This window comes from Lemur catta, chromosome 5 (genome assembly GCF_020740605.2).
Source record: "Lemur catta isolate mLemCat1 chromosome 5, mLemCat1.pri, whole genome shotgun sequence".
In the NCBI taxonomy this organism is placed as follows: domain Eukaryota; kingdom Metazoa; phylum Chordata; class Mammalia; order Primates; family Lemuridae; genus Lemur; species Lemur catta.
In genome coordinates this window covers 21,706,158-21,720,695 of record NC_059132.1, presented here as the reverse complement: position 1 = coordinate 21,720,695, position 14,538 = coordinate 21,706,158, and positions in this window count along the sequence as shown.

The window sequence follows — 14,538 nt, the reverse complement described above, 5'->3', positions numbered from 1 at the left end:
TTCTAAAATAAACAGTCGCTTTTAGTAGCTACATATCACACAGAAATATGAATTTTCCAGCAATTTTTTATTCATTTAGTTATTGAAGCCCAAAATCTGAAATAAAATGATAAATGGCTAAATGGGTTGTCCCCAGGTAGCTGGAGATGACATGGTTAATATGGTTTAAAGGAAAATGAAAAATGCTTGAAAGGATGGATTTTTATGTTAGAAAAGAATATTTTGTTTTTCTTCTTTTTTTTGTTCATACTAAATGCTTTAGGCAATCCTACTTGAAACTAGCATATTTTTCTCAAATAAAAATAAAACTTATAGTCATTGCTTAACATTTTTGTACAATTCAGGTGTATAAAGCACTTTTTAAAACATAACCAAAATGAAATAGTTGCCTGTCACTTGGGTAATTACCCAAATACAATTAAGTTTCCAAGAAAGAAAAAAAAAATACTATCTTTTTGAAGAGAAAAGTAGGAGGTTGAGAATGTCACCAGCTTAATGGTTCAAACCAAGTTGCATCATTAATCTAACCAAACTGCATAACTGAATGCCCCCCTACGCCTTGCAATAATAAGCACTTCTTTCTTCTGCATCCCCAGTATCATAAAATGATAACCGGAAGTACTGGTATATTGAACAGTTAAAATATCAGGACTAACAATAGAACTACCATTCCATCCAGCAATCTCACTACTGGGTATCGATTCAAAGGAAAAGAAATCAATATATCAGAAAGATACCTGCACCCATATGTTTATCACAGCACTATGCACAATAGCAAAGACACAGAATCAACCTAAGTGCCCATCAATGGATGACTGGACAAAGAAAATGTGGTACATATACACAAGAGAATACTATTCAGCCACAAAGAAGAATGACATCACGTCTTTTGCGGCAACATGGACTGAACTGGAGGTCATTATCTTAAGTGAAACAACGTCAGACACAGAAAGATAAATATCTCATGTTCTCACTCATATATGGGAGCTAAAGAATATGTATACAAGGACATAGAGAGTGGAATGGTACTCAATGGAGACTCAGAAGGGTGAGGGGATCAGAGTGGGGTAAATATGAGAAATTACTTAATGGGTACAATGTACATTATTCGGGTAATGGATAAAAAGCCCTGACTTGGCCACTATGCAATTTATGCATGTAGCAAAATTGCACTTGTACCCCATAAATATATATAAATTAAAAAAATCAGAAAACAATAAAAAGTAAATCACTCTTTGAAGACTGGATTGAAAAAACTAGGAACAATCTTATATATTTCACAGCATTTAGTAGAAAGGACTAAAACACAAATATTTTATGGTGGTAATCTTAACCTTTGTCTTAAATTACCAGTTAAAGTTGTTTTTATGTGTGGAGGGAAGCTGAGGCCTGGTAATCAGTGAATTTGAATTTCCCATCCTAACTCTCATTAATCAGCTGGGTAACTTTGAGTCAGTCATTAAACCTCTCTGGGCCAAATTTTTATTTGTTTGTATAAAGAGAAGCTTTGGTCGTACATTTTTCTAAAGTCAATTTTAAGTTTGAAATTATATTCAATAAAATTCTCACTGAGTGATCAATTTGGTATTGATTAATGAAAATGTGGGGAAAGTAACAAAGTTGTTAAACAGTCTAATTCCACAAAGGTTATACCAATGGGCTCCAGTAATTTTAAAAAAGTTTTATTACTATTCAATATCAAGTCCCCACAACCAGCCATGAGTAATCTCTTAGAATTCCAACAAATATTTCACCTTCTTAAATAATTTTTATAAAATGTACATATAGGGCCCTAAAAAATGATCAACACACTGCTTTCCTCATGAATCTTTGTGGGGCTTAAGGGCAAAAATCATGGCTTACTCAGCTCTGTATTCCCCACGATCTGGCAGTGTCGATCCTTGGTGGCAATTAACGGTATTTGTTAAATGTATGAATGAATGAATGATAACCTGACTTGGAAGCATATTGGTTTGCCCAGGTTTCCAGAGAACTGAGTTCAAAAAGTTTTTCTATTAGAAATGGTATTCGGGCAAATAAGACAGGCTTTACAAATCAGCAAAGCCAGCAGCCACTTCACTAATGTGAATTGAGGGGTTAACGTCAAAGAAACTCTTTTACCTAATTATCATGCCTACTATTCTATTCTAAGACCTACAATTACATTGTGATACATAATGTTCCTTGGTATTAAATTTTTCATATTTTAAGATTATCTTAAGTAACTACTCATAAAACTTGTAATCTCTTGCTATTATCTTTTAAACTCAAACGATGCAGAGATTCTTTAATAGGTAAATAAAAGCAGAAAACCAAGGAATAGGAGAAAACACAAGCAATGGGATAAACTAATCATCTAACTTTTACTCAGTCACCTAACTTTCATGACACTAAACAAACAGGGCTAGACAGAGAATTTATGGTTTAACTGGACAGACAAGCATTAAATAAACAAAATTAATTATGTATGCAATTATAATCATTCATATTTGAAATTATGATAATTTCAAGATTGTGGGTCAGGGAAGGCCTTGTTGAGGAAAATCTCATACAATTTGTGCTTTTCAGGGTCACACTGAGTATTCTGAAGGCAGGAACAGATACATGATCAGATATAAGGATATTGAAGAACAGGTGAAAAATGATAGTGACTCATATTAAGGCGGTGGCAGTAGATTAAAGTTATATTTAAGATAAATAATTGAGAAGACTGGGCTTGAATGTGGAGGATGAAAGATGACTCCTGGTTTATGCCTTGAGATAGATGCTAGTTGGTACTATTTGAGGAATCATTTGCCTTGAGACTGGCTGAAGTCCCAGAGCTGATAACATACAGAGTTTCAGACCTTCCATACAGAACATACTAAAACGATGCAAAGCTAAGTTTGTAATCTTTAGCCAGTATTTTTCAAACGGGGAATTTTGGAAATGTGTAGGATGATGTTGGTTATCACAATAATCTGAATGTTGCTATGCATGCTGCTGTGTGCTAAATGACACAGCCCAATGAAGAGTCCTTCTCCAACCCACAAAACTCTCCAATTTCTTGTTAGACTAAAACTACCATAAGTATAAATAATATTTAATTAGCACTGGAATCATGAATAAGTTACATGACGAGCTAGTAATTTAAAAGACCATTATTGGGATGGAAACTTAATGGAAAAAAGACATGATTTAGAAATTTGTTCAGAGAGCATATTCCTTATCCTGAATGTAATTTAACATTATAACATTTCTTCATTACTTTTTTTTTTTTTTTTTTGAGACAGAGTCTCGCTTTGTTGCTCAGGCTAGAATGAGTGCCGTGGCGTCAGCCTAGCTCACAGCAACCTCAGACTCCTCGGCTTGAGCGATCCTACTGCCTCAGCCTCCGGAGTAGCTGGGACTACAGGCATGCGCCACTATGCCCGGCTAATTTTTTCTATATAGATTTTTTTTTTTAGTTGGCCATATAATTTCTTTCTATTTTTAGTAGAGACGGGGTCTCGCTCTTGCTCAGGCTGGTCTCGAACTCCTGAACTTGAGCAATCCACCCGCCTCGGCCTCCCAGAGTGCTAGGATTACAGGTGTGAGCCACCACGCCCGGCCCAACATTATAACATTTCTAACTCCAGATTTACTTGGCAATATTGCAGCATGATTGTACAATAACTGAAAAAGAAAACTAATTGCATAATTGCAAATATTAACTAGATCAGCTCAAAGACAATTAGAATCAATATTATCAAATCAGTAGGGACAAATACAACATTTGGATCTTATTCAATTTTACCATTAAGTTTTGTTTTAAAAATATTTTATACTGTTGCTTCCTTACATAGTTAATTTGTACAGACCAAAAAAAAAAAGAGATCTATGTTATAAAGATTACTTGCTGAAAAAAAAGAAATATATATATATATATATATATATATTTTTTTTTTTTTTTTTTTTTTGAGACAGAATCTCGCTTTGTTGCCCAGGCTAGAATGAGTGCCGTGGCATCAGCCTAGCTCACAGCAACCTCAGACTCCTCGGCTTAAGCGATCCTCCTGCCTCAGCCTCCCGAGTAGCTGGGACTACAGGCATGCGCCACTATGCCCGGCTAATTTTTTCTATATAGATTTTTAGTTGGCCATGTAATTTCTTTCTATTTTTAGTAGAGACGGGGTCTCGCTCTTGCTCAGGCTGGTCTCAAACTCCTGACCTCGAGCAATCCACCCGGCTCGGCCTCCCAGAGTGCTAGGATTACAGGTGTGAGCCACTGCGCCCGGCCCTGAAAATATATTTTGATATAATTTTGTTGTTGAGTCTTGTGACTCTTGCGTGTTTACAGTCTTACCTGCTCTAGTCCCAGACTTGTGCCACACAACCTCTATATATCTTCTTGGTATATTTTTCCTTTTCCTTTTCTATTCCTTTCTATTCTTTTCAGGTCCACTGAAACATTAGCAAAAAATCTTAACAAACACCTCACCAGTGAAGATCTACAAATGGCAAATAAGAGTTTAAAAAGGTGCTTAACATCATGAGGAAATTGCAAATTAAAAACACAATCTGATACTACTAACACCTGTTAGAGTGGTGAATATCCACATTCAAAACATACCAAAAGCTGGCAAGGTTGTGAAGCTACAGGACTTCTCGTTCTTTGCTGATGGGAATACAAAATGGTAAAGACACTTTGGAAGACACTTTGACAGTTTCGTATACAACTAAACATACCCTTACTATGCAATCCTGTAATTGTGTTCCTTCATATTGACCCAAGTGAGTGAAAATTTATGTCCACATAAAAACCCGCACACCAATTTTATAGGAACTTCATTTATAATTGCAAAAAACTTGGAAACAACCAAAATGTTCTTCAATATGTGATTGGATAAATAACTTGCAGTGCATGCATACAATAGAATATTATTCAGTGCTAAAAAGAAATGAGCTATCAAGCCACATAATGACATGGAGGAAACTTATATATTACTAAGTAAAATAGGCCAATCTGTAAGCTTTCAGCTATTCTAAAAACAGTAAAATTATGGAGACAGTAAAAGGATCAGTGGTTTCCAGGAGCTTGGGGGAAGGAAGAGATGAATAAGGAGAGCACAGGGGATTTTTACAGCAGTCAAACTATTAATATTTGTATGATACTATAATAGTGGCTACATGTCATTATACATTTGTCAAATTCCATAGAACATACAGTACACAAAGTCTACGCTAATGCAAATGTGGACTTTAGTTGATAATGCTGTATCAATGTTGGTTCATCAATTATAGCCAATGTATCAACTGGTGCAGAATGTTGATGGTGGGAGACGCTATGCATGGAAAAAGAAAAAAAAGGCGGGGTATGTGGGAAAACTGTACTGTCTGCTCAATTTTGCTGTGAACATAAAACTGCCATAAAACATAAATCTATTAATTTTGAAAAAAATACAACTTATATATATCTTCTATGCCTCATGCCTATGTGTTTACAGACTAGAAATATATTTTTATTTCTATATTACTTTCCTTTTATCTCATTTTATATTACTGTTAGGACACTGTATTTTTAATTATATGTATAGCTAGGTTGTATATTTTTAAATTTTATTTCAAGATAGTACATGGATGAATAAAAAATATTAGTTAACAAAAAAGGTGATAAGGTTTGATACAACTGGGAATCGTATCCATGTTGATGACCCAAATCCATGTTGTGAAAATAAAAGCGATACATTTATTAACAACATTAAATAGCAGAGAGAATTTCGTTGGAGACTTTTCAGTGTGCTGTTAGGTTCTGTTTAGAAAACTACCACTATCAAAAGGAGGGGCTGCTTCTCTCCTCACTTTAAGCAACATGTTTGGAGTCAAGAGAACCACTCTAAGAGAGAAAAGTTCTCTCAAAGAGAGTGAAGTGTTCTTTGGAGAGTTTGGAGGACATGTGGATATGCACGTGATTTGGAATTGGCACAGTCTAAAGGCAAGAGGTGATGGCTAGAGTTTTTGGTAACAGAGGAAGAGGTAGAGTGCACCAGAAACATTCTGCACTTTCAGAGCTTGGCAACACAATTGTGTGTTTCCTGTGATTCAGATGTGGTTTCCAGAAAAGGAGGTTGGCTTTGGGCCACTGTACGGGACTTCTGATCAGTGCGGAGACTGAGATCCACCTAGAAATTCACAAACTGAGGTAGATCATCACCACTATGCAGATGCACCATTTGCACCAGAAAACTTCTTAGTGGCAAAACCCACAGAACTCTCAAAAGTGCCTCATAAAAGAAAAGCAGTAATTGTGCATCCGAGGACCTCACACCAGATTATAATGTACTCATTAAGTGAGTATATTAAGCACTTTGGGGTGTGTATGTGTGTGTGGGGGGGGTGTATGTGTTAGGGACAAAGCAAGGGAATGTATACAAAGATATAGCAGAAAAGTTCATTGGTCTTCCCAATCTGTGTTCAAGTTTCTTCTCCTGAAATAAACCTTTCCATTGCAGCAGGACATCTTTTAAATTGGGAAATGTTTATAGTTTTATAGTAACTTGAATTGCACATCCTAGTACTTGGTAAATACCTATTCATTTATTAATGACAGTGCCAACAGAAGCTATGAGACATGCCCAGGATTTCAAGTGGATGCAAGAAGGATGAGTCAACAGAGAGAGCACTGGAATAAATTTTTGTGAGAAAGATTTTATAAGAACCTAAGTTTTAGATACACAGAGTTTGTTGCTCTGGGAGACTGCTCTGGGTCTATGAGGCAGTTGTGTATTTGTTTACGAAGCATAGAAGAGTGCTTGGAAAGGGCTTACTTAGTGTTTCAGTAGGAGCGAGAATAGTGGAAAGTTACAGTCACTAAACTCAAGGGCATTACCTCTCAAGGGCAAGTAATTTGTTTACTGCAACTTTGTTAAAAAATGAACAAAATAATGCCTGATAACTAGTAGTTATTAATAAATTTTGATGAATGTTGTAAAATGAGAGAAACATATGTAACAATAATAACAGATATTTATTGAACATTTAATACAGACAAGGAATTGTATAAATTGTTTACATTTATTAATTTATTTAATCCATACAGTGCTATGAGCTAAATATTATGAGTAATTCCTATGCAGATAAGATAAATGTAAAAAAAAATTTAACAACTGTGACTTGGGAAAGACAGTAAAATTTCTCACGAGACTTAAAATATAGATTAATTCTCCTTGCTAAAAACTCTTACGTTTTGACAAAGGCAGCAGATATTTTTATATATTTTCTTTTTTTAATTTTTCTTTTTGTTCCCACATTCAATATTCAGGCCAATAATTTCTCTAAGTTTAAAGCAGGCATGCTTTCTTTTAAAAATTAATTTGAGGTGCTGAATTTAGTTTCCTCAATAAAATAGTCTGATGTTCTTAAACTGAAAGTCTCCCTACAATTTGATAGATCCACATTGTTTTCCTATTAATAAGTCTTCACATTTGTATTCTGCTGATGCAATTGTGTCAAATAAATGTGATGATTACAATAATGCTTTTATTTATGTTTTTGCAACAATGAATAACTTTAAAAATGAAATCAATAATTTAAGATGTGATTCACCTTTCAAATGCAAATAAGAACCATAATGAGGTATCATCCATCCCAGTCAGAATGGCTATTGTCCAAAAGACAAAAAATAACAAATGCTGACGAGAATGCGGAGAAAAGGCAACTCTTGTGCTCTTGGTGGGAATGTATCTTGGTACAGATATTATGGAAAACAATGTGGATTTTTCTTAAAAAACTAAAATAGAACTTCCATATGATCCAGAGGAATCTCACTACTGGGTATTTATCCAAAGAAAAGGAAAGGAGAGTGGTATATCAATGTGATCTACATCCCTATGTTTATTGCAGCATTATTTGCAATATCTGTGATAGGGAATCAACCTAAATGTCCATCGACAGATGAATGGATAAAGAAAATGTGATATATATACACAATGGAATATTATTCAGCCATAAAAAGAATGAAATTCTGTCATTCATGGCAACAGGGATGAGACTGGGGGACATTAGGTTAGGTGAAATAAGCCAGGCACAGAAAGACAAATTTTGCAAGTTCTTACTCATATGTGGGAGCTAAAAAAGTCAAACTCATAGAGGTAGAGAGTAGAATTGTGTTTTTTGGAGGATGGGGAGGGTCAGGAGGGGTGGATAGGAAAAAATTGGTTAAGCGACACAAAATCATAGCAAGAAAGGATGAATAAGTTCCAGTGTTCAACAGCATAGTAGGGTTACTATAGTCAACAATAATTTACTGTATATTTCAAAATAGCTAGAAGAAGAGTTTTGAAATGTTCCAAACACAAAGAAAGGATAAATATTCAAGGTGATGGATATCCTAAATACCCTGACTTCTTCATATACATTGCATGCATGTATCAAAATATCACATATGCCTCATGCATATATATACAAATGTTATACATCAATAAAAAAAGAAATGACTCACTTTTCAACTGAACAAAAAGAAAAGAAATTAATTAAGTACCTTCCAAGAAGGCCACAAATTATCACTATTATTATTTACTGTCATTTCTGCTTATCCTTTATTTTTCCTTGCAGTTTAAAATCCTCTTTTGGCGATACCTGAGGAGATTCTGAAGCAAGTTGGAAAACAGTTCATACTATGGTTCCAGACAGACAGTCCCACAGACACTTCTGTGACTCAAAAATCTAAAATAAAGTCCCTGGGAGGCATATCATTAGCAATGAAAGACATTAGCCTGGAAAAAGTCTGCTTTACTGTGTCATGACTGCATAGACCATCTTAGAATCATCACAAGATAATTCACAGAATTGATCAAGTTCTTACATCGTGTTCCATACTGAGTAAATGTTGAGAATGGCTGGTACTTTTCAGAATAAGTTTTTCATAAAATTATTGCTGAACAGTTTTTCATTGCATAAGTATACTGCAATGTGATTATCAATTCTCCTGTTGATGACATTTGGACCATTTCCTATTTGAATAACTCTATGGAATTCTTGCACAGGACTTTTTGGGGATCCATATTTTTGAGGGGTTTTTGATAAATAGAAGTAGAATCATTTAGTCATATGGTTAATGAATGTTTAACATTGCAAGAAGCTGCCAAAATATTTTGCAGTTAGCTGTACTATTTTACATTTTCACCAGAATTTTGTTTGAGTTTTAGTTACTCTATAGCCTCAAAAAATTGATATTGTCAGTTTTGCTAATTTTGACTATTCTAGTGAGTATGAAAAGGTATGATTGTGGTTCAATTTGCATTTCCTTACTGATTGGTGATTGTGAACATTTTCATGTACTTATTAGATACGTGTATAATTTCTTTCATTAAGTGCCTATTCAAGTATTTTGACCATATTTAATTGGGTTATTTGTATTTTTGTTTTTGAGACCTAGAATTTCTGCATGTATTCTGGATATAAGTGAGATATATTCATTGTAAATATTTTCTGCCTATATATGACTTGCCTTTTCATTTTCTTAAGTGGAGTCTTTTGATAGAATGTAGTTTTTAATATTTATGAAGTCCAATTTACTAATGCATAATTTCATGTTTAATACCTTTTATGTCTTCTCTAAGAAATTTGTGCTTATCCCAAGGTTATAAAGATATTCTCCTATATTTCCTTCTAAAAATTCATAGTTTTAGCATTTACATATACAATGTGAGATGAGGCAAAAGTTATTTTTAAAAATAATTTATCCATTTGTTCCAGCATTATTGTTTTAAAAAGTTAATCTTTGCCACATTGAAATGCTTCACCTTTATTGAAAAGCAAATAAACATATATATGTAGGACAATTTCTAGGCTCTTATTGTTCTTTATTGATATATAAAACTACATAATCGTTGTCATTTTAAAGTAAGCTTTAACATTATGTTGTTTTCATTCAACCCTATCAGCTTATTTTAGGGCCTTTACTTTTCCATATAATGTCTTAAAATCAATTTTTTAAAATTTCTACTAAGAAAAATTCTGATGATATTTTCAATGGAATTATGAATCTATCAATTAACTTGTAAGCATTCAATATTTTAGAAATATTGAATATTTAGAAATATTTTAGAAATATTTTCTTTTTTAAAATTTCTGAATATTATGAGGGTACAAACATTTTGGTTACATACATTGCCTTTGCATGGCCCAAGCCAGAGCTACAAGCATGCCCATCCCCCAGACAGTGTGCTCTGCACCCCATTAGTTATGAATTTATCCATCCCCTCCATCCCCCTCCCACCTGCCCAGCACCCGATGAATATTACTTCCATTTGAGCACCTAAGGGTTGATCAGTTAGTACCAATTTGATGGCGAGTACATGTGGCTCTTGTTTTTCCATTCTTGTGATACTTCACTTCAAAGAATGGGCTCTAGCTCCACCCAGGATAATATAAGAGGTGGTAGGTTCACCATTGTTTTTTACGGTTAAATACTCCATTGTATACATATACCACATTTTATTAATCCACTCATGTATTGATGGGCACTTGGGTTATTTCCACATCTTTGCAATCGTGAATTGTGCTGCCCTAAACGTTCGAGTGCAGATGTCTTTATTATAAAATGACTTTTTTGCTTAGGGTGGATGCCTAGTAGTGGGATTGCTGGATCAAATGGTATTTCTATTTTTAGTTTTTTGAGATCAGATGATTATTTTTATCTATTGATTCTTTTAACATGGTGAAAAACATTGAATGATTTTTTTCATATTAAACCAAATTTCTATTCAACCTCGTTTTATAAGTATATACTGTCAATTTTCATATATTCTTTAGTCAAATATGATAATATTTTATGAATAAATTTTACATCTCTATTTATGAGATATCTTAGTCTGTAATTTATTTTTCTTGCATTTGTCAGATTTGGAATTGAAAACTTCTGACCTTTAAAAATGAACTTTGAAGAGTTTCATCCTCTTTTTTTGCAAAAGTTTCTGTATAATAGGTTTTATTTGCCCTTTAAATGATTGATAGAATTCAACAGGACAGCATTCTGGGAATAGAGTTGTCTCAGAAAAAGTGTCATTGGATATGTATTAATTTCTGTAATAGATATAGGGATATTTAGATGTTCTATTTCTTCCATTAGTTTTAACCTTTGTTTTCTCAAGAATTGTTCAGTTAATCTGAGCTGTTAAATAGATTAGAATAGGTTCATAATAATCCATTTTTATCCCTTTAATACCTGTAAGATCTGTAGTGATGTAGCCTCATTAATTCTTGACATTGATAATTTGGTTTGTTTGTTTCTTTGCTTTTCTGCCTTTAATTCTGATTAGTCTGACTATGGTTAGTTTTATTTAGCTTTTCAAATAAAAATGACTTTTGTTGGCTAATTTTCTCTATAGCTTTTCTATTTTGTTAATTTCTTCTCTTGCCTTTATTTTTTCCTTTTTCTATTATGCTTACTTGTGGTTTAATTGATTCTTTCTTCCAGCTTCTAAAGCGGAAAACTTAGATTATTGATTTTAAACTTTCTTCTTTTCTCTGTATTTACAGCTATGTGTTTTCCTCTAAGTTCTCTTTTGGCTCTGCAACACACATTTTAATGTGTCGTACTTTCATCCTCACTTGCTTTGAAGCATTTCCAACATTTTTTGTGGTTTCTATTTGACCCATGTATTATTTAGAAACATGTTGTTCAATTTTCAAAATTTTTAGGACTCTTTTTACCTATTTTATATTATTGATTTGTGATTGAATTCTGTTGTGGCAAGCTTTCAAAATGTTGAAATTTATGGAGGCTTATTTTACGAGCAGTTGAAAGGAATGCACATTTTGTAGTTTGTTTCACAATTATTGGGTGTAGAGTTCCGTACATACCAAATCAGAGGACTTCTGTTAACATCTCCAAGTCTGATTGTGGGATTTGTCTATTTCTACTGTTCTGTCAACTTTTGCTATATTTACTTTGAAGCTTTATTACTAGGAATACAATGTCATAATTTTTATATATTCCTGATGAGTTAATCCTTTTATCTTTATAAACTATACTCTTTATCTCTCATAATACTCCTTGTCTTCATGTCTACTTTCAGTCACAATTTTGCTATTTGGATTCTGTTTGTCCTGTTGTTTTTCCCCTCTGCTCTGTATTTTCAGCCTTCTTTTGCATTTACTAAATATTTTTTAGGATTTTTTACATTTTAATTTATCTAATGATTTTGTCACTTTAAGGATTGCCATTTTCATCTTTAACTTACCAAAGTCTATTTACAGTTACTATTAGGCTGCTTCATGAGATATGCAAGAAACTTACAATATAATTTGATTTATCTCTAACTCCAAAACAATTTTAAATAAAAATTATAGGAGGCTATTATTTTGGAGTAAGCTCATGCACAAGGCCCCAATAGACCAGAATACAAATCAAAATAGAGTCACTCATGCTAAACATCCATGTCACCAAACCTAAACTAAGTTGCTCTTTGACTTTCAGAGAAATAAGAAGAGAACTAACAATGAATTTTCCCAACCGGTCATTTTTTTATTTACATTTTTTATTTTTAATTATTATGGGTATATAGTAAGTGTGTATCTTTTTAGGGTACATGTGACATTTTGATACAGTCATACAACGTATATTAATCAAATCAGGGTAATTGGGGTATCTATCACTTCAAGCATTTATCATTTCTTTGTGTGAGGAACATTCCAATTCCACTCTTTTAGTCATTTTAAGTATACCATAACTTATTATTGACTATAGTCACTTCCTTATGCTATCAAATATTGTTCATTCTATCTAACTATACTTTTGTACCCATTAACCATCCCCACTTTATCTCCCACTCCCTGTCACCCATCATAGCCTCTGGTAATCACAATCTACTCTCTGTCTCCATGAGATAAATTGTTTTTAATATTTAGCTCCCACATGTGAGTGAGAACATGCAAGATTTGCCTTTCTGTGCTTGGCTTCTTTTGCTTAATATAATGTTCTCCAGTTCCATCCATGTTGTTGCAAATGACAGGATTCCACTCTTTTTATGGCCATATAATATTCCATTGTGCATATATACCACAATTTCTTTATCCATTCATCCCTTGATTAACACTTATGTTGATTCTGAGTCTTGGCTGTTGTGAATAGTGCTACAATAAACATGGGAATGCAGATATCTTTTCAATATACTGATTTCCTTTCTTTTGGATATATACCTAGCAGTGGGATTGCTGGGTCATCTGGTAGTTCTATTTTTAGTTTTTTGAGAAACCTCCATACTGTTATTCATAGGTGGCCACACTAATCTGCATTCCCACCAACAGTGTTCTAGGGTTCCCCTTTCTAAACATCCTAGCCAACATTCATTATTGCCTTTTTGAAAAAAGCCATTTTAACTGGGGTGAGATGATATCTCATTGTAGTTTGATTTGCATTTCTCTGATGACTAATGATGTTGAGCATTTTTTCATATACCTGTTGGCCACTTGTATATCTTCTTTTGAAAAATGTCTGCTCAGATCTTTTGCCCATTTTTTAAATTGAATTATTTGATTTTTTGATTCCTATTGAGCCCCTTATATAGTCTAGTTACTAATCCCTTGGCAGATGGGTAGCTTGTAAATATTTTCTCCCACTCTGTGGGTTATACTTTCCCTTTGTTGATTGTCTCCTTTGCTGTGCAGAAGCTTTTTAGATGGATGTGATCCCATTTGTCCGATTTTGCTTTGGTTGCGTGTACTTTTGGTGTATTACTCAATAAATCATTGCCCAGACCAATGGCCCCAAACAGGCCAGTTCTAGTCTTCAATTAGCATGCTAATGAAGTTCCCTCTGCCTTAATCCTTACACAAAAAGGGTAGCCTGAAGTAGCCTGATTTTAACTAATCAATTATTTTTCTATTATTCTATCTTCCTGTCCCTGCCTTATAAGAAAAGGAACTTTGAAAGTATTAATATGTTCTTTCTTCTTCGCTACCATTTTGTCTGTAAAGTCAAATTCTTCTGCTCAGCTCATTGGGAACACTTATTCTATATTATGGAATGAAACATTACTTGATTCTATAATTGCAATAAAGTCTATTGAGATCTTTAAATTTGTTGTAACTTCTTCCTTTGACAATACTTTGTGCTACTGTTGAGATATATTTATATGTGTTTTAAACTCCAAAATGTACCCTTGTAGTTTTTGCATTAAGTTAGGTGTTTTTTAAAGAAATCAAGATAAAATGTATTATCTTTTATTTTTTCTCACATATTAACCATTTTCAGTGCACCTCACTTCTCATAGATCTGGGTTTCCATCTGGTCTCACTTACAGCCTGAAGAATTTAACATTATTTTTAGTTCATCTCTACTGGTGACAAATTCTCTCAGCTTTCATGTATTCGAAAATGCCTTTATTTTGCTTTTATTTTTGAAGGGTTTATTTACTGGATATGGAATTCTATATATACATCTTATTTCAGGACTTTAAAGATGTTGTCATCCAAGAAGCCAGACATGGTGGCACATGCCTATAGTCCCAACTACTCAGGAGGCTGAGGTGGGAGGATTGCCTGAACCTAGGAGTTCCAAGCTGCAGTGCATGATGA